General features: G+C 32.5%; 1 long non-coding RNA gene across 1 annotated transcript; it reads left to right on the forward strand.

The window, feature by feature from the left end:
- The first annotated feature begins 1,275 nt into the window (after positions 1-1,275).
- LOC118195422 (uncharacterized) lies at positions 1,276-20,412 on the forward strand. Its single transcript, XR_004759247.2, has 3 exons — positions 1,276-1,396; positions 9,383-9,500; positions 19,966-20,412. It is a non-coding gene; the product is annotated as an uncharacterized LOC118195422 (long non-coding RNA).
- Positions 20,413-21,964: the final 1,552 nt, after the last annotated feature.

Genomic DNA, 21,964 nt, shown 5'->3' on the forward strand with positions numbered 1-21,964 from the left:
TGCGTTTAATAAGGATATGGTTCCCTTTCACAATCAGACAGGTCACGCAGCTTGACGGCATACTGGACAGGAGACAGTACAGGATTTCCTGTGACAGTCCATCCCACATTTCCAGCAAGGAAGTTTTCAACTCTGGGATGGTTCTCCGAATGGGATGGCGCAATGAAATTGTTCTTCCAAGAGCGTCCCAGACATGGTGAGTAGGGTTAAAATAAGGGGATCTAACTGTCCAGTCCATGAGGAGAATACCCTCACTTTCTAGTTAATCATCGACTAGTTGATCCTTATGCGGACAAGCGTTGTCTTCCAGATCTCCGGGCACAGCAACCTGGAAAGTTCGACTTACTGTTCAACCTGGAAAGTTCGACTTACTTTTCAACCTGGAAAGTCAACATAGGGTTCGAAGATCTCCTCTTTATGGCATTCAGACAGTCTTTGTCAAACACATGAAGGATGTGCGGCCGTCCAACATAATTGCCTGCCCAAAACATTATACCTCCACCACCATAATTATTATTTTCCTTGATGAGAGAGTAATGACAACATGTTAGAGATTCTCTCAAGAAACAAGTACGCCGAGAACCAGGGTCTAGGCTGAATCTCGACTCATCTGCAGAAAGCACGGTGCTCCATTGAAGTCTGATCTAAGGCGCATGTTATCTGCATCAAGCTACTGCGCGCTCTCGTATGTGCTGCAGCAAGTGGGACGCAGGCTGCGGATTGAATCGGACTATTTCCATTTCGACGCCAATCCTCCACCGCCATTTCGACGTTGAGTTTTCGTCGTTATGCCATATTTTCTTAAATGCTTATATTTTATCTTGCCATATCATATAAGTTTATTTAGTTTAATAATTTTGTTTAGTAATGTGCTAATAATATTCCAAAGTAATTCCATTTTTCATTAAGTTTTCATAAAAATATAAATTTCCTGGTTGCATGGGTGATTTCTCTGAACTAGCTGAAACTTAAAATTTCAAGAAATGTTGATGAATCATATAAACAACATTGCATCTGCATAATTTTAGGAAGGATAAAATAACTTCTGTTATAGCAGATGTTACGTAATGCTGTCAATAAACTTCGGGACATATCCACGAGATTTTGTTTTATGAATAACTTTGTTGAATGAACACGAGACTTTGTTTTATGTATTCTTTTTTGTGGATGGCATAGTTTTCGGCGTTGCCATGCACGTTCTGATCCGTGTTTGCTTAGTGATATAAGCGTTCTATGAATCGAATGTTGATATTAATTGAATTATATATTGTATTTTTTTATTTATTTAATAATATCCTAGTAGAGAATTCCTGCTTTAATTCAAGGAAACTGTGAAACTGCTGATGTCAAGTGTTAACAAAATTGTTATTCGTCAAGAAGCATGTGCAGAATCCAAGTAGATAAAATTTATTTCTTTTTCTATAAATATTGAAAGTATAAACAAATGTTCTAATAGTAGACTCGTTGTGTCTAATTATTATTAAGTTTATATACGTATATTAAGAGCATGTGTAGAACAACCGTTGACGAGTAGTCTCGGTGTAGTTCTGGTTTTGGTTTTGAATTTTCGTTACAAGTGGCTTCCGCGACAGGATGCAATGAAGTTTCTATTAGAATTATTTTGTTGAATGGTATTTTGTGAATTAAAGCTGGTTTAATTGATTGTTTCATTATGGATCCTTTAACTGCAAAACGCGGGGGATTGCGTTCTTCCTTTACCAAGACTGTTAATGTTTTAAAAAATGAAATTGGTAAGGATTATGTTTTAGTAGGTATAATTAAAGATAAATTTACAAAGTTGCAAATGTTACAGAAAGATATTGAGGAACTTAACGGACAGATTTGGAATTCTATAATTTCGACTGATGTAACGCCTGAAAAAGTTAACGATGAAATGGAAAGCTGGGATATTTATAAGGATGAATTTATTACCGTTTCTCGCTTAGTTAGTGAGAAGTTAGGTGCTTTAGAACAGGTAAATTTAGAAACTAGGTCGCAAAGTAGTGTTTCTAGTAATTCACCTCGTAACACTAGATTGTTAAAGCACCCGAAAATAGAGCTTAAGAAGTTCGATGGAGAATTATTGAACTGGTTTCCGTTCTGGTCTCAGTTCGAAAAAATACACGAGGACACTGATTTGCACGAAAGTGACAAATTTCAGTATCTTGTGCAAAGCATGAAACAAGGGACGCGCGCTAGAGACTTTATTGACAGTTACTCAATGTCTGGGGAAAATTATCCAAAAGCTATTAGTGCTCTTAAAGAACGTTTTGGGAATCATGGTTTATTAATTGAGGTATACGTGAGAGAGCTTGCAAAGTTGATTGTAATGAATGTTAAGACAGGCAGTAGTGAAAAATTACCATTGCCTCAATTATTTGATAAGATTGAAGCACAACTAAGAGCTCTCGAATCCTTAGATATTAAAACGGGAAACAATTCTTGTTGGTTATATCCCATGGTAGAATCATATCTCTCGGAGGAAGTTCTCAGAGCCTGGCAAAGAAGCCCGCTTTTTGGAGAAGTAAACGAAAGTCAGGATATTTCTCGCCTAACTAATTGATGAAATTTTTAAGATGTGAAGTGGAAGGGGAGGAAAGACTTAAGTTAGCGTGGAGTGGATTTGAAATTTTTGGCAAAAAGACAAGTATTGCAATAAATCGAAAAGGGATTTAAAAGGCAAATTTAAATCGAAATAATTAACGACTGTACCTACGTCGGTGGGTTTCCTTACGACGAAAGATAATAACTGTATTTTTTGCGATAAACTACATGATAGTAAGGATTATTACGAAGCACGCTCTCTATCATTAGACAAGAAAAAGAACAAAATTAGGCTTAAGAGGTGTTACCTAAATTGCCTTTCGTCTGGACATGTTGCTAAGTCGTGTAAACAGTTTGTAGGTTGCTATGCGTGTCGTAAGGCTCACACAATTTCTCTCTGCCCGGATCTGCAGACACAGAAAACGCAGGAAAATGCAACAGAACCAGACAATGTTCAGGTAACTACGGGAGGGATGTGTTCCACAGAGATAGCTCTCATGACAATTAAAGTCAATGTGCTAGGGAAATCAGGCACGAGAGAAGTACGAGCGTTTCTCGATTGTGGATCACAAAAATCGTACATTTTGAAGTCTATGGTACAGGAATTAGGACTAATTCCCATTGCAGAGGAAACTGTAGCTCACACGTTTTTTGGAGAGATTAAAATTAAACCGAACGTACATAAAAAGTATCGGATCAAGCTACGCTCTCTCCATCCTTATATGAGAAAAGAAATGGATAGTAATACATAATGGAAGATAAATAGAAGTTATACATAGCATAAAACTTTGCTCTTCGTAATAACGAAATACTATCAGTATTAGCTGCTGAATATATTACACATAACATTTATTGAATATATATTAGTCAAAGAGATTATTTAAAACATAAAATAAGGATATGAGTTATTAAAAATTACATTTATTATTCCTAAATTATTCAATTTAATAAAAAAACACAGTTATAATTTGTCACAAATTAATGACCTTATGAAGCATAAAATGGTAGCGCATTAAGAAAAGACTATTTGTAAAGCTGCAAGAATCATAAAGTTATAAGATATTGTCTCTCTCTTTCTGCATGCCTTCGTGGTGCAACGGTAGCACACACAGCGCGTATTCGAGATGTCCCGGTTCAAGTCCGGACGAGGACATTGCTCATTTTTCATCTTTCCTACTTCAAAAATCCTAATAACTCTACAAATTGAAGATCATTTTTCTCAGAGTGGCAACACTTACAGATGTCATTTACTCTAACGTAGCGTAACTTAAAACATCACGGACTCCAAAAATTGAAAGACTTTTTTTACAGCAATGCAAAGACTGTGAACATTTTTAACATCATTACAAAAATAAGATCCCTTTCTGAGACAGTAAAAGATAGTATTTCCTGGTAATGAATACTGATACATGTAATAGCTGCTTTTAAAGTTTGAAATTCTTGTTTTGCTGCTAAATTTTATAAAATAAAATGTTTTAAATATACCCATCCTCAAGATAATATACTGTAGCAGTCACACACCTCTTCAACACACGTGCAGTGTTTCAAAACATTTCTAAACACCTTGCTGTTTGTAACATTTTCGAAGCTGCTTTTACAACATCTCACAGAAACCTTGCCCCTAAAACACTGCTTACACTCAGGGTCAGAACAAGTGAGCGCTATGTGAGTACTGACGCCGTTGACAAGGACACGTTGCTTCTGCACAAAATTCTCACGGAAGACATGCGATATTTATGTTACAGCTCAAATGTCGAATTGTTCATGATGTATTGTCTTCGATTTAACGACTAGGTCTCCAGCATCTCTCAGAAGCAAAATAATGCACTAAATTTTTCTTTTCTATTTCGAGGGATTGAGACCGATTGCCACAAAAGCTCCGTACAATCAGACTAAGGTCCGCTTTATCAGACCAATTTTCATTATTAAAATGACACTCGGAATATGTTAACTAGTCTCGCTGGCGTACCTGATAAGATACATAAATCCATAACCTTTGCAAAAGTACATGAGGAGTGCATTTATGCCAGGAGAAGCATTTATGCCAGTATAGTGAAAATGCCTTTATTCAAGTTTAAAGTAAATACTCATGTTTGATAAGTCACAAATTTGCGAGAAAGGGGCTGAGAAGCAAATCTTTTACAGTGATGTCAAATAACAGAAGCTTCCAGTTTCTTCTTGTAGTACTCACTCAGTGTTCTTTAACAAATGATACAGTATTATGATTCTCAGAAAAGAACTTATATGATAAAAAAAGGAATGGTTAATGATATCTGCATCCTTTCTTCGCAAGAGAATCAAATCTTTCGTTTCAAGGAATGCCATTATGGCTCTAATTCCATAACAAATCATTTCTGAGCGGGAGTAGATGATATTCACTAGTTTCAGGTTTCACTTCGGGAACGAAAAGCGTTATTTTATTATTAGGAAAAAGAAACACATATAGCGGCCTAGAGCCGATTGAGAAAACCGCTCGCTTTAAGATATCTTGATACTGGGAAGTTTACGAACTGTTTATTTAATGTTTCTGATAGCAACTTCAAAATCTGAAGCACGGAAGATTTGTGGCTCTTGCATATGTCCCCCGTAGTAAAATTAGCTCCAGGCGCATTAGTTTCAGAAGAGCTATCTGCATAAAAATACAATTTATTCTATGCTGGTTTATTTAATGAAAGTAATTTCGAAAGTATGTGATGAAAAGCCTTGTCTGTAGAAAGTTTATAAGAAAAGCCTTGCATTTGTTTCCTTCATATCGATAAGAAATTTTAAGTTTTATTGTCAAAACAACTGTAGAATAATGATGAAAATAACTTCAGATAATAACGTTTGAAAGTATAAGGTTATAAGGTATTTCTACCGCCTTCTTAGCGTGCCTTCGTGGTGTAGTGGTTCTGCACGCTGGGCCTGTATTCCAGAGATCCGTGGTTCGACTCCCGGCAAATGCGTTGCTAATTTTTCATCTTGCCTGCTTCTAAAAAATACCTAATGTCTCTACAAGTTAATGATGCAGGTATTTTTTAGCAGAAAAGTGGAAGTATTTTCTATTACTCATCATTTTCTTCTGTCTTTAAGCATAATGAGATCAGTCATATAAATTTTGTGGTTAACAGCAAGAACTATCTCAAAGTTTTTGCGGTCAGAAAAGCAATTAGGCAACTAAGCCAAGGCAACGGTTCTTTCCAGGGAGGTCTTTTAATCATATGCGGATATGTGGATAGTTTTAGAAAAGGAAAGGAATTTAAAGCCACCATAATTTTTCCCTGCTATGACTGGATTTCTTGAAGCTGTCAACTTCCTTGGCAACAGCAGCAGAACCTCTGTCATCGATTTATTATTCTACAGCAGAAACTCTTTCGTCGATTTACTGTTCGAGAACAGAAATAGTTACAGTTACATAGGGCCGGATATAGTTAGAGTAACACAGAGACTGAATCAGTTTTAGTTGCTTGGTGATCGGAACAAAATATCGCTAAATTTCACCACAAAAATACGTTTCAAAAACCATGCCAATTTACCCCTAACCTGCCATTTACAACAGCGGTTTTAAATGGACAGACAGGCCTCTGGAACTTTATTTTTCCTGCGAAGAAGCTTCACTCTCTTGAGGCCCTATATAAAATACTACAATTTTACATATACTTTCACTAAAATTATTTACATATTTGCAAAATTCGCAATATATATATATATATATAATTTAAGTATAAAAAATTTAAAATCAAAATAAAATTTAAAGCAAATTTAGATATTATACTTAGATATGGCAGAACAGAGCCAAAAGCAGCATTTATTACAAAATAATGCAAACAATTACTGCACAAAATTGATATCAGTGAAAAATCTTTAAAAATTGAATCATTTCATTAAAAATAAATTTAAAATAAAATTAAAGCCAAAAACACCAGATAAACCAAACAGGAACAAAAATGATATTCAATCAAAAAATTACTTTAAAAATGTCGAGATATTTATTCTTTATTTCTTTTTTTTAGCCCAACGAGCGTTAGCCCAGAAGGGCTGTTAATTTCGTTTTGGCATTTTGCGTCGATTCGCTTTTTGCGTTGATTCACTTTTCAAATTGTTGCCACCAACTTTTACAGTCCTGTATTATATTTAAAGAAATTAAATAATGAAGAAATAACATTAATGTCTGTATGTTTCTCGAATTGTGATAAAACAACGGTACCTAGAGCCATCAAATTTTGAATAACGTAATCCTGCAGCGAATATGAGCATCTGGAAGGCCTAATTTGAAAATTGTTTTATTATCTACTAGCAGCTACGCTGCCAGCCTTCGTCTACCTTCGTCTTTTTAAATGTACTGGAAAAATGCCTGAAGGGAACACCAAACGTTAAATTTAAAAATTGCACAGAATTTTACTCTGCAGAACAACTTCATTAAAAAAATGTATTACATATAACAAAATTTACAATAAAATGAGCAATATTCCTTAATACAAATATTAATTATCCTAATAAATAAATTAACCATATTCCCTTTGCCTTCTCTCAACAAACGTCCAGTTTCCAATAGAAACATTAAATTTAAAAACTTCAGAATTATTGCCCTCAGTTTTCGAAGTGGTAACACTGCTGATTTTCAACAGTCAGCAGTCCAGTATACAACTGAATGAAAAACTGTTGCCAAAACCACATTTCTAAAAGAATGAAACTATTCAAAGTGACGCGATAAAACCGGAAAGATAAAATTTGAAAAAAATCTGATTTTAATTTTGAAAAAATGGCTTTGAGGTGCACTGACTCTTGTCTAGATGCACCTATATACCAAATTTCGTAGCCTTGGGTCTATTAACTTACGCGCCGCACGAACGAAATGCAAACAGACTCTTTCTTTTATTATATGTAAAGATTTCATATTTTGTCAGATATTAAACAATTTTTGATTAAGAAACTGAACGATTCTCAAAGCGAGGAATGGCAACACTGAACGAAAAAAAAACATTTTTATCTCCAGTGCAACAGACTGTCTGTTGATAATCCTAAAGGTATGCTCATTTTAAAATTATTTTACGATACTGCTGTTGAACTGAATGTTATGGTTCAAGTGGGAAGAACATGATATTTAATAAATAAAGGTAACACACAAAACGTTAAAAAAACGCCCCTTTGGGCGTAATCTAAAATCTGAAAGCTTTCCGATTTTTTTTTTCTTTTGTTTTTTCATTTTTGACTAAAAAAAAGGAAATGAGAAAAACTTATTTTCTTTCTTAAAAAATATATAATAATTTACTGTATTTTTAAATTTCAACCAACTGCTTTTCTAACTCCGGCCTGCCAGATTTGGTCTAACAACGAGAAATTTAATTTCTTTTTCCTGACTAAAAGTTTTCTAAATATTAGTTAAATTTCTTGTCAATTAGTTAGCTCAGAAAAAGGCTAGTTTGCTGTTACATTTTTGGAATGTATTTTCTCCTTAAGAAGATATCCCGGGAAATGTAAAATACATTTATTTTTATTTAAAAAAATGTTTGTTCATTTAAAAATTTTTGTTTATTCGTATTCCTTAAATTTTTAAATGATTTTTTTTTTATCAAAATTTCACTTTTGTTCAGGTTTGTTTTATCTGGTGTTCTTAAAATTCTTCTCAGTTTCAATTTTGTTTTCAATTTAAAGATATCATAAAATTATTTAATTTGTTTTTCCACTTACATCAGTTTTGAGTAGTAATTGTGCACATTGTTTTCTACTAATTCATTTTGATTTGTATATTTGAGTTTTCTTTAAATTTAAATTTAATTTTAAATTATTGCCACTAAATTACTGCAACTTTCAACGCGTGATTTATCTTTCATTTTATCTTACCTGTTATTTTTTATTTAATTTATATGTTAATTTATTTAATTTATATTATATATAGAGAGATATAGTACATAACGGCATTTCCTGTTGGAACGTAGAGACGAGATCTCTACAATGATTTTAGCATGAAATCCTGCTAATTTTTCTTCTCTCTTAGAAGAAAGAAGAAAAAAGATTAGTGTTATTCCATTCAGTTTCATACTTTTATAAAATAAATGCATTAAACGTAAAGCGATTTTACTCACAAGCAAGTATTTCTATCTTTAATAAGGCAACAAAAGTTACATCATTGTATGATAATGACACTAATATAAAAACGTTCTGGACGTAACAATGAACTACTAAAGCTCATCCACCTGTCGTTCTGACTGCAAACTACTACGTGTTTATATTTTGGCACGTGTTCTGACATCCTCTAGAAACTTCAGTAATTAGAATTTGTCATCTAGCAAACTCAAGGACAAATATTGATGTCATAGTTTTACAATTTGTAGCAGCTTCTGGAAAAAGTTAATTGAACCCCGATTTTATCCTATCAGTTTCGTTTTTTGGGCTCAGTTGAAATATCCCCACCCAAAGAAAAATTATAATTAGACACACCAAAAAAATGGATTTTCTTTAGTTGAGTTGAAAGGATGAATGAAAAGCTGAATGAAGTGATACAGCGACGGAATGCAAACAGCTGCAATTAAATTAAAAGAAGTCAAGTAACAACAAATGCAAGGACTTTAATGAATAGAATAGATTGTGAAGTCATCACATGCGTAAATTATAAAATGCGCCCAAGGACATGGATATGAAGTCCTCCTCTTGAAAATCAAATAGAATAAATGTAAAAGAGCAATTCCTAACTAATGTAGTTAAAAAGAGAACTCTTTTTTTTTATTTCGAACATCAGCAAAAAGAGTTATATTAAAACTTAACATTAACCCTTTTCTATTAATTTAAAAAAATGTAAACATATTATTACTTAAAAAATGTTAAAAATTATACTCAACGCACTTTTTTTTCTTTTTAGGCAGAGAAGCTTCTACATTTGTTTCTGCATTTCTTTCCCGATTGGAAAATGAAAGTAGTAGTAATAGAAAAATATCAAAAAGTTTAATATTTGAAAAAGCGATTCCAGTTGGGAAAATGTGTGTGTATTTTTAAATTCATATATGTACATAATGTTAAAAACTATTACAAATAACAGGTTATTTAATCATTAATTTTTTATTTTTATTTTTTCAAATAATTTTTTTAATTATTTACTTTTTATTTTATTTCATTCTTAACTCATATTATAAAATATTTTAATAGCCTTACATTATTGTTTTAATTATTTTTTTAACTTAACACTTACTTTTGCATTTTTTCATGAACTTATAATTATACAGATATAATTCACAAACGTAGCTCTGCTGAAAATTTTCGACTGCTCCTTGAAAAAAGACAAAGAATTTTCATCTAATTTCTTATATTATTATCGGGTTTTAACGGAAGTTTCCCGCCACCGCAAATATTGTCTGCGCAAATCATTACTGGCGTGTTTAATCATATTTTGTCATATGATTTTTGGCATATTTTGTCATATGATTTTTGTTACATGATTTTTGGCATTTGAAAGAAAGAGACTTGTTTTAGAACATTGTGCTGTGAAATTTTTTAAAAAATTATTGTTATCATAAATTACAAAGTGTCTGAAACGGAACTATCATCGTATACCAGATAAGTACCATCATGAATTTACAGTTCTGTTGCAAAACGTCAGATGTTACCAAATCATGTGTATAGCTTTAAGTACTAATGTTGTATCATATGACACTGTGGAAGGTTTGGTACCAAAAGTTCAAAATCAAGAACTATGACATTCAATAAGCTGAGCGCTCTGGCCGGCCTACTGATGTTGATGTCTGTGATAACTTGTGGAAGAAGATCAGTATGCAACCACTCAAGAATTTGTTAAGAAGTTCGTAAGTGCCATGTCCTTTGCATCGCATAAACTTGACATACAATTTCAATCGTTGGGTGCCGCATGAGCTGACTCAGGCAGATAAGAACAGACGTGTTCGAGTCTGCACTAATCTGCTCGAATAAACAGGCAAGGACAAAATTCTGGACTGGATCGTTCACTTGTGATGAAAAGCGGATTTACTTCAAAATGTTAAGCCAAAGCAAAAGGTTAAGTTGTTGACGCTGCTACCAAGGAAAACGTCTCACTGAGTTCCGGCGCAAAAAGATAATGTTCCATCAAGATAATGCAAGACCACATGTACCTGCATTCACCGGCTAGACTCTGTACGGATTCGAATGGCATCTTTTGCTAAAACCACCATAGAGCCCCTACATCGCTCCTTCGGCTTCTATTTTTTCTTCCACCTGCAGCTACATCTTGCTGCTGCTATCTTCCATTGTACACAGGACGTTCGAAATGAGGTTGATCTGTTTTTGGACTCGCGACCACCAAGTTTCTGGGCCAAAAGCTTTAAAAACTACCAAAACTTTGGCAAAAAAATCTTTCATTTTCTTCATTTTCATTTCATTTATCTTTCATTTTATCTTACCTTAGATTTGAGTGGTGATTACTACCCGCATCCATGTCTTCTTTTCTAACATTTTAAGAACCTTTTTCGGCGTTACAATCAGCTAGTTTTACGTTATTTTCCTGAGTTGCTTTGTTTTTGCTTCAATTTTTATCTGTGTTCTTTCTGTTACAAAGTTTTATTTAATTATTATATCTTGATTTTATATAATGAAAAAAAAAAACTTAAAATAAACAATCAATAATAAATTTAACAAAAGCTAAATTATTCTGAGCCAGATTTTCACCTTAGACACGTCGCATTGTCTCTACTGCATATATCCTATCAGCTCGCTTACTGTTGCTCTTTCTTCCATGGAAATTAATTGTTATGAAGATAGAGAAAGGGCAGAAATGAAATCGAGAACGGGCGGATTCTGAGGTTTTTTTTCTCGATGTTTTCATTAAAAATATTTATCTACAACAAATATCATTTGGTCAAAAAAATAAAGAGTGTTTCTACTTGCCATGATAGTAAATATCACCGTCTTCTCTTCAAAATTATTACGCATGTAACGTTATTCTAATTCCTCACTTCTTATAATTACTAAATTCTTCCTTTCTAATTTCATTAACTTTTTTCCTCTAATTCATTCTAAAATTTACTACGCCCTGTTCTACATCAATTAAAATTTAGCATGCGGTTTTAAGTTAAAATTTAATTAACCAAAAAAGAGTTTTTTTTCCTCCTTAAACTAAGCAAAGTAGAAATCATAGTACTTTAAATAAAAGGACTTTTTAACTAATCACCATCAGATAGAAAAGGACTCCTTTCAATTACCTGCTACTTGGTCACTTTTACTTGGACCATCTCCGAGTTACTTATCACATCTATATATTTCTTCATTTTCCTAGGAAGGGTGGACATCAGTAAGAGAGGAATAGAGAGAAAGCATTGGGATAGCTTACAGAGGTAACTGGAAAGTAAACAACCCTTTTAACCTAACTTAAGACGTATGGCTGAATCGTGTTTTCGGAAACTTCCTTGAACAGGATGCTTCTAATCCTTATCAGTTGACCTACGTTTCGCAGGACAATTCAGTTTGAAAAAACTGGTCTAAAAGCGAAGCTTAAAAGAATTAGATACGGTATACTTTCCAAAAATCGATGTTTTTTAGTTCTGATTTTTAAAAAAGGCGCTCCTTTTTTTTCTTTCTTGCTAATTTTTGTATTTGAATAAAATAAAAAACGTAAGCTCAAGCATTTCTTTCCGAAGTCTCATCAGTCAGCCTCAGCTAACAAAGAAAATTGTCAAGACTGGGGAATATTTGACATGCAGTTTATTGATTTGAACGCATCCATAAGCCACTTAAAAAAGCAAATTCATAGATCAAGTAATCCATGTGAATGTTCAAAAAAAGTGCCTCAAGATGTGAAAAATTTAATTTTCTGCTGCCCTACTTTTTATGGAGCGAGGGTATGCCTTCTGAACCACTTAAAAAGCTGGACATGACTTGACCAGTGAGCTTAGCTGTTCTGGCGAAGTTGCTGTTGTGTTTATTATTATTGTGGTTATTGTAATAATTATTATTAACGTATGTAATTTTTAAGTGACTTTTTTTTGTAAGCTCTGTGTTTTGTGGTGCATCGTTTTGTGCTTTATGCGTTCAAATAAAAAAAAATCGTAACTCCTCATGGCTAGTAAATACAAAATCAGTTAAAATTTAACTATCCATTTAAATTTTCTGAAGTTGCAGTCTCGAATAGAACAAGGTAACAACGCAAATTAACGTGCCCAAACCACAAATGTTTTGAAATAACTAACAAATTAAAAAAAAAGATGCTATTAGATAAGAAGGGGGCAATTTTTGATGACATAGTCTGTTATTAGTGTGAATAGATTTTCTCAATTTATTCAGAATCCCTTCAAAATCGAAACACATAACGGAAGAAGTCTCAGAATTTCAAAATGTAATAAGTAATATTTTAATTAATGATAAAATTATTATGGAAATTAGTAATATTTTTATTTTACTTCTAATTTTACTACATTGCTAACCTACATTTCTTCTGTAGAAGAAATATCCTAAAAAACATTCGCAGTCACGTCTAAACATTATCACTTTACAATAAATCAATAAAGAAGATAAAAAAGGTATGTTTCTAATAATAAGGATCTGGATCTGATTAAGAACTGTCTGAGGTTTTGATACCAGCATTCATTTAGACCATCTGACACTCTCTTTCCCGGTTGTAATGTAACATAATATTCCTCATTTGTTCTTTAAAATTTTGCGACATTAAATATACGTACGTTAAAGGTACTCCATCATTACTAAATTTATAGAATGATTTCGCAGTCTCTAAAATCTGTCCCCTAAGTCTCATGGTATGAGCCTTTGTTACGATAGCTGCTTTTTGAAGAAAGCCGAAACATTGAGCAGATTTCCTTCAGTTGTGCTGATTCAAAACACAGAATTTAAAAAATGTATGGAATGTTCTTTTATTTTTTAACTTAAAGGTATAAATTTTTTAAATGAAGCAAAAACACTTAAATATTAGTCAACGTAATCCTTAATATTAATACGCTTATATATATATATATTTTTAATAGCATAAAAGTGCTATGTTAGTCGCTTGCAGATCAAATAAAATTCTGTAATCTTTGTTTTACCTTATAGATGTTACAGAAATGCCAGAAGCTGCACACACTTGAATTGGGTGCATATAATGCCCTTTCAATTACTTTAAGATGACACGTGCACATATACTCAATAGTTTAACTTATATTAAGTAAAGTATGTTTATCTTTGCTTCACGAAATGACGTCGTGATGTAATAATAAACGGCCCTCTTGCATTACGTAAAGGATTTGTTCGTAATCCAGGAAGGCACATTTATAACTAACCAGGAATGTTCTTTTTAATGGTTCATCAAAGTAAGCAATTTTTTGAGTTTATACGCACGAAAAGAGATTAACAGAACTTTTTAATGAATGCGCTTTTGTTCTGCTGGTATTTGGTCATTTTCATGGATTCAAACACTGACTTTAAAGTGGAAATAACATAGTATACAAGTTCGTTATTTATTACGAACTTAAAGGTTTTCTTAGAGTACTGCATATCGCTTTACTTGTTTATTAACGTTATGCCGTCTGAAATGATGTCAATAAACCGCAAAATTAAACTCATAGTAATGACGATCAAGAAATATTATTACTGCACTTCTGAACTTAAAATAAACTTTAATCATACACCTATGCTTTTCTCAATTAACGAGTATGTTCTCTTTCATATAAAATATCATTCATATAAAAACTATCTTTTTAAAATTTAAAAATCTAAACACAAAGGTTACATAAGACTGCCTTCAACAAGTACCCTCTTCAAACATTGCAATTAATTTTGAAATAGTAGATCGTAGGATGGTAGTATTCTTGTTATGATTGAATTGTTAAATCAGGTGAAAATTTTGCTTCGACATGCATTGCTTATTTATTATTATTTTTATTATTAGTTGAAAGATATTACCAGCAAAATTGTTTTGCTGGTAATATCTTTCAACTAATAATAAAAAATGCATTTCATGCATTTCAAGCAAATGCATTTCAAGCAAAATGCATTTCATTTTATTTATATTGCATTTCATTTCATTTTATGCATAAAAAATGAAAAATGCAACTAATAATAAAAAAAATGCATTCTTATTCAAAAAATGCATTTGAATAAAATGTATTCAAATGCATGTCGAAGCAAAATTTTCACCTGATTTAACAATTTTTTTTAAATAATGTTATTTTTTGGGGAAGGGAGTTTCAAATTTTTAGACATTTTTATTTTTAATTTATTTAATTTTGTTTAACAGAATATTTCTTAATAACGCAGTTGGCTTAAGTACCTTTTAAAATCAGTAGAGAAATATACTTTCTTTACATTAATCACTGTGATTTGTTCGTTATGTTGGAAAAGTTTCCCGATCTGAAATTCTAATTGGACAAAATCTAAGCTGCAATAATTCTTTTTTATAGGATAAAAAGCAATATTGCAGGGGAATTATGTATTATTTTCATGCTTAAGACCGGCTCTTTAATACCTGATCTAGTACAATAGTTACAATTTAAAGGAGTATATATTTATTCGGTTATTATCTTCAGGCTTATTATATAATGTTAAGCTGCTGACTTAAAGTTTAATCATGAAATAATGCATTGCTTACTCTTAGATTTTTAGATGACAAGCTATAAAGTATTTAATTTTAGTAATCATGCTTAGTTTCAAGAACATTCATTCTAATGCATTATTCATTTCTCGAATGAGCAAATTATTCAAATTTAATTAGCTACCAAATTAGTAGCAAAGACATTTAAATTGTAATTAGAAATTTTAAGTGAGAGTGACTTGTTTTTAAATTTCTATCGGCGGCATTTTGAATAATTTAATCCATCAAGCCAAGAATAACAATATTTGTTCTGCTTCGTACTTGTAAACAGGCTACAGTACATTAAAGCATCACCACGTGCTTTCATGTGTTTAAATTCGTGGAAGAATTATTAGCCAACACGGAGAAAGGTATAGATGGGCAATGGGCCAGGACAGGAATCTATTTTCAGTTTAACGCATCTGTCGTAATGCAGCCCTCTTTTTTATGCTTGGCTTGTTAGAGCCAAGATATGGCATTTTACAATAGATTGCTACAGATATTAATTACGATCCAAAAATAGTGTTCTAATTGTTGAAATCTTCAAGTGAACGGCCCTGCTTGCCAGTAAAGAGACTAGTTGAAGACTTATTTAATTGTTGCCTGAGATATGAAGTTTTACATAGTGTTTATTATGTACTACCAGTAGATTTTTGGTTAAGTTAAGCATTTCAAAGTTTGTGCATCAGCCTAAAATATACTCAAAAAATAAATTGTACATCACAATTTTTTTATTACCTTTTGCTAGAGGAAAAGAAAGTAATTTATTTTAAAATTGTAGATTTACAGAAATATACTTGTTTCTTGCATTTCTCCTTTCCCTGTTTAATTCCATGCTTAAAATTACTACAGAAATAACTACAAGTAGTTTTTTTGGTTTAGTTGGCTTGAACAGTAATTTTTAGTTTAGTTAGTTGATCAATAGTTTCTTGGTTTAGTTCATAAGCATTTCAAGGCTTGTGCCATCAGCCTAAAATATACTCAAAAGATAAAAGTGCTGTACATCACAAATATTTTTATTTCATTAATTCTGAAGGGAAAGAAAGGACTCTAAGGTAATTTATTTTAAAGTTGTAGATTAACAGAAATACATTTGCGCTCTGCAGTTCTCGCTTTTTGTTTAGTCGCTTAATGGTACTACTTCGAGAAAAGGTATTACTGGAATCATTCCAAAATGATGAGTTATATGAAGTAGAAAAAATTGAAAAAAATACATCTTGTAAATATATTTAAATTCTATTTATCTAGTTTTATGACAATGCCCAGGTCAATAATGCTCAAAAATCTTTTTATTTATACCTCCATAATACATTAATTCAAACAACAGATTTTGAAAACTTTCTATAATTACCTAATAGCTTATTAAGGAGTCCACAAGCATTTCGAGAGATATATGCACTGAAATCCTGCGGTAGCGAGCCCAGCCTATAAAGAACCCCCGGATGTGATGAAATAACTTTTTGGTTCCGTCCAGTTTCCTATACGTTTAATGTCATTATGAACTTACAAATGGGTATGAATTGGATATAATGAGTTTCATCTTGGACTGGAAATTGTTTGCATTTTTCAAACTTTCTTTTCTCAGAATTTCAACAACTTTCAACTGAAAAATGGCTAGTCCTTCAGTTCCCCTTGTTTAGACTACTAGAATAATGAAAAACACCTTCAGGTTACTGTTCCTTTATCTCCTCCCCTACCGTCTTTTATATTACGTACAAAAGGCTATGCAACCAGTGTAACACGCAGTTCTTGGGAAACCAAGACATACAATAAACTTACTTCACACGATGCTATTGAATCAGATACCATTCATCCAGTGCAATGGCCCATGGACCCATGGACCATTCATCCATTGCAATGGCAATTCTGCCTTATAGGTCCGTTCTCCGTCCATTACTATGTTATGCTAGTCCAGTTTGGGCCTATACCAAAAAATGCAATAGGAAAAAATTACAGACTTGCCAAAATTATGTTCTTAGGCAAATAATTAAAACGGAGTGGTATATCCGCAACAATAGAATTCACGAAGAACTGGGTATGGAGCAACTACGCTTACATTATTATAAACTTTCTAAAAGCTTTTATGAAAGACAAAAAACAGTTAACAACCATTAAGATTTGCAATTATGACTACGACGACCTAGCAAATATGGACAGCCTATGGCCCAACTGAATGTATATACTATGTAATATTTATTATAATGCCTTTACCGTTTATGTTAATCTTCTTTTATTGTATCTGCTATGTATTCTTTTTAGTCTTATGTTCATAGAATTGATGTCTTACTTATCGGATTCAAATTACCAGTGTTCGCCTAACCTTGTCTTTATCCACACGCTCACCAGCTCGATGAATTCTAAATTATTAATTATTCATTTTAAAAACTTTATTAGAAAAATCAAATTACTTTAGATATCTTTTAGGTTATTTCATCTTACCATTCGAAATTCGCAAACAAGGGGTAAAGCCTTGTCACTCAGGCAAAGAAATGCATTGGCTCAGGTACCCTGGTGTACCAAACACCGTTCCACGGAGACAGAGAGCTTTCGCTGCCTGGGACGGTCTCTTCATATACAATTGATCTCTCTTCGACTGTCCATCTTGAGATATAATTGATCATCTCTTTATTGCCCTTCTTAATATATAAACAAAGAACAACAAAAAAATTTCAAAATTACATATAAGGAAATGAATTTATACTGTATGTGTATATTTTTTTGAAAAACGTTTAACATTTTAAAAGTATATTATTATTATTATTATTGATAACATCGGAGTGTTCAGAGCCGGTACATCCGGTGCGACTTCATCGGGTGGCAGAATTTAGAGACGGTAAAAATTTTAGAATTAAGTGAAGCATTGAGCCGCAAAATTTCAGGATGGGCAATTTTTTAGAATTTAGGGCATACACTGGGCAGCACAATTTAGTGGCAGAAAATTTTTTAGAATATATAAAAGCCCAGGGGGAGCAGAATTTAAGACCTGCAAAGATTGCAACAGGGGCTGCAAAATGCCTAGCGTTGGCCCTGGTACAGGTCTACTTTTGAGTGCTTCATTTGCTATAAAGTAGAAAGTATAGAAAGATTGCTTAGATGCAAAATAAACGTTAGTAGTTCTTAAATACCAGTCAAATGATTTTTATTTAGAAAACTCATCTCACAATTAGCGGCACTTAGAGAAATTGTAAAGAAAGTTCGCTACAGTATTACAGTAGTTGGAACATTGAGATTGTATTTTAGAATAAACGGCAAAATTCAAAAGAACCGCACTTTCGCGTTTCTATTTCGTTTTTCCTAGTAATAGCGAAAATAACACTTTGAAATATTTCTCTCTTATCTAGGAATTCTACCTTATTAATGTCACAGTGATCATAATTTTATTTATTCGGGATTTTTATTCAAATGTTTCAATGGAATCAAAAATATGTAGCTGTTGAACTCTCATGATGAATTTTTGAATACTTTATGTAGAGTAAAAATTATTTTTTTCCCTCTATTAATTCCGTATGGCAATTCAGAACGTGCTTCGATCCACATGGCTAACTCCTCTAAAATAACGTTTCACGCAAGAATTGACCCCGACAAAAATGTACCGCCCAGGGTGGACTGCCCATCTGTAGCTACACCATTGATACATTTACTTATACATTATAATTTATAATAAATTTGCTGATCATCTGTAGCTACTCTATTGAAAAAAAGAGCTTTAATTGGGTCTTTGATTCCGTTTTTTGATTGAGTTGTGAGACAGCACTCTGTTACAGTTAATCATATAAGTGCGTATTTAAGATAGAAATTTTAGGGTGGGGGTGTAACTGGAGGGATGAATCTAAACCAAGATTTTTATGCTCAGTACTTTCTCGTGTAAAACTATTAATGTATGGTGAAACTGAAAAGCAACGAAAGAAAAACTTAGTTACTGTCCATAATAAAAACTGCAATTAATTTTAATAATTATGCTCTTTTTTAGAGTTTCTATTAAAGTCTTTTGGGTAATAATGCTAATCACACTTTTTGTATGATTCATCAATCAACTTTTATACTATTTATGAGATAATTCTTTTTTTTTTTTCTTTTCTTTTTTTTTTTTTTTTTCTTTTTCAGATCGGATATAGCGAACAAAGCTTCCGGTCCCTTTAAGTTTGCTATAGTGGGGTTTGACTGCATGTAATAAGAATACTTCAGCTGTTTAAACTATTTAAAGAATCTTTTATTGCCAATACATTATTTCTTATTAATAATTATTATGGTCAATTATATTTAATTAAAAATATATAATGGTACTTTAAAACGTCTCAGCCTTTTTTGCCCCGTGCACCCCTTCCACCATTGCTAGAAGTCATCTCTCCCTCTCCCTTCCCAAACTTGAGAAATACATATATACTGTAGAGTCATTAGGTTATTTTAATGCAGGAGTACATGAAAAATGAGCAGTGCTCTCTCAGGGAGTCCAACCTGGACCTCTCGAATATGCGCCGAGTGTGCTAACCGTTACACCACGAAGGCATGCTGAAAGGAGGGAGAAAATACCTTATATACTCCCCCTTTTAAAGGGCGACAAGTTATTAGGGGACCCAATTGCCAAATCCTGGTGGTGAAGCATCGTCATCCACCACCTTTTAGTTCGGGAGCCACTGTAGAGTCATTAGGATTTTCTTGGAAGCAGGATATGTGAAAAATGTGCCCTCCTCGGGACTCGAACTGTATCTCTCCAATACGCGCCAAGTACGCTTTCCAATTACACCATAAAAACATGAAGAAAATACCTTATAATACATTTATTTAGATTTAAATTATTTTCTAATGTGTTTTATGAATTAAAGAACATAAAGTATTTTGAAGGTAATGATTTTAAATCCTTATTAGTAATAGTATTTTTTTTTTTTTTTTTTTTTTTTCAGCAGAAAGATTGTGCTTGCTTAGCTTGATGCAAATGTTTGATGTCTGACTGTCCAGCTGAAATATTCGAACGAAAGCCTGGAGCCTGGTTACATATTTAACTACCAATGGCCAAGAATGTCTTTTTTTTTTTTTTTTTTTTCCGTTGTGTGTGTGTGTGTGTGTGCGTGTTCGGTAAAGAATAGACCGGAAAGACCAAATCCACAGGCATTTAACACAAATCTTGAGTAATTTCTTTCATTGGGTCAGTTTTTTGCAAGTTGTTAACATATAATTGTTTCTTTATCTTTAAAACACGTGACACATTCACGCACACTCTTTTAAGCTATATCTCGATGTCTTATTATTCAATATTTAGAGCAAACTTCACGCAATGATACCTGCGCCAAAATGTGCAAATAATAACACGATAATATTAAAAAATTAATCAAATAAATACTTGATTAGAATTAATTGTTTTAAATCTCTTGTTACTAGAAATGATGCAATATTGAATTAATCTCATTGCTAGACATGTGTGAAGAAGGCTATCAATCGAATCTTTCTAAAAAAATGAGTAGAACTTCTTTGAGAATTTGGTATAGTAATTTTTTTTTCTTTCTGTAAAAATCCAAAGCACAACAGTTTGTCTCTAGATAGTCCTTGTATGAAACAGATGCTATGTATCCGAAGAAAGTTTATCGAAACATCAGTGACTAGTTTCCTAATCAAAATTTTTCTTTTTAAATATGAAAATAATTTGGCTTCCAGCACCAAGTCTGATCGAGAGTTGCAGATGGCGTAGGTGTCAAGCAGCTAACTGAATTTTAATGAAAATATTTAATAAATGCACAGCTAAACTCTTAAATGAATGGTTATCTGTAATCTTAAAATAGCCATGCAAATACCTCACCTTACGTTGTAAGGAATTATCACATTTCCCTGGTGTGTTGTCATGCAGTAAGCGGTTAACTTGCTGAGCTCGCAGCTAAAAGGTAAATAGTTCAAATCCGGACATGGAAAATACAACTGATTTTTCACGTTTCTCGATTCCGAAAGCAAATATGAAAAGGAAGGACATCAAATACCCAAAATTTTGAAACTGAAGATCTGGTTCAATGTTTGTCTTACGGGCGTCAAACCTTTTTATTTATTTATTTATTTATTTTGTAATATCCGAAATATATATGTAATGACAAAGTGACCGTATAAAATTGATTTCGTAATTCTTATAATATTTTTTTAAATTCCAAACCATAGATAGTTTCATCATTTAAAACTTTTTTGTAATAGGAAGTATATGTCTAAGACCAACGGTTGCGAAACTAAAGGCCAAGTAAGGACTTTTGTACACACGCTGTATAAAACTCCCACAAAGATATAAAATCTGTCTCGTAACAAAACGCAGAAGGGAATGAGACCATATTTAAGAGAGTTAACTTGAATTCGTTATAGAATTTCAAAGCATACTTTTGATTAAGAAACTGAAAAGCACCAATTAAAAACGATTGTCAACGATTGATTAAGAAACGATAGATTAAAAACTATAGTCAACATTTACCTGGAAGAAGGGAGGGGGAAATGGACTGGTGACACGAAAAGCATATTAAAATTTCGTATTATATTTCAAATATATCTTATTTTATAGACGAAACCATGAAAATATATGTATGAGTTCCAGATTCTTATCAATAAAAATGCTAAATTCAAACTTTTTTCTGCAAAATTATTAAATTTAATTAATAAGTTTTCATATTATTAAATTTTCTGTAAAATTATTAAATTTCATTTTAATTTACTTGAATATATTTAATTTTATTAGATTTTTTCAATGACTTTTTTACGTACCATTTATGCATTGTGTTCCCCGAAAAGTCTTGCACCAAGGTCACAACAAACACAAATTTCTCCAAATTTTATTTATTCTACTGTATAGTTTCCATCTTGTTCTTCTACTCTCCTCCAAGATTCCGGTAGCTTTTGAGAAAATAGGATCGCAGGATGGCGGCTTGCTGTTTAAGA

The sequence above is a fragment of the Stegodyphus dumicola genome, chromosome 10 (genome assembly GCF_044657685.1).
Source record: "Stegodyphus dumicola isolate Sdum_Otavi_A_Nest chromosome 10, ASM4465768v1".
Taxonomy (NCBI): domain Eukaryota; kingdom Metazoa; phylum Arthropoda; class Arachnida; order Araneae; family Eresidae; genus Stegodyphus; species Stegodyphus dumicola.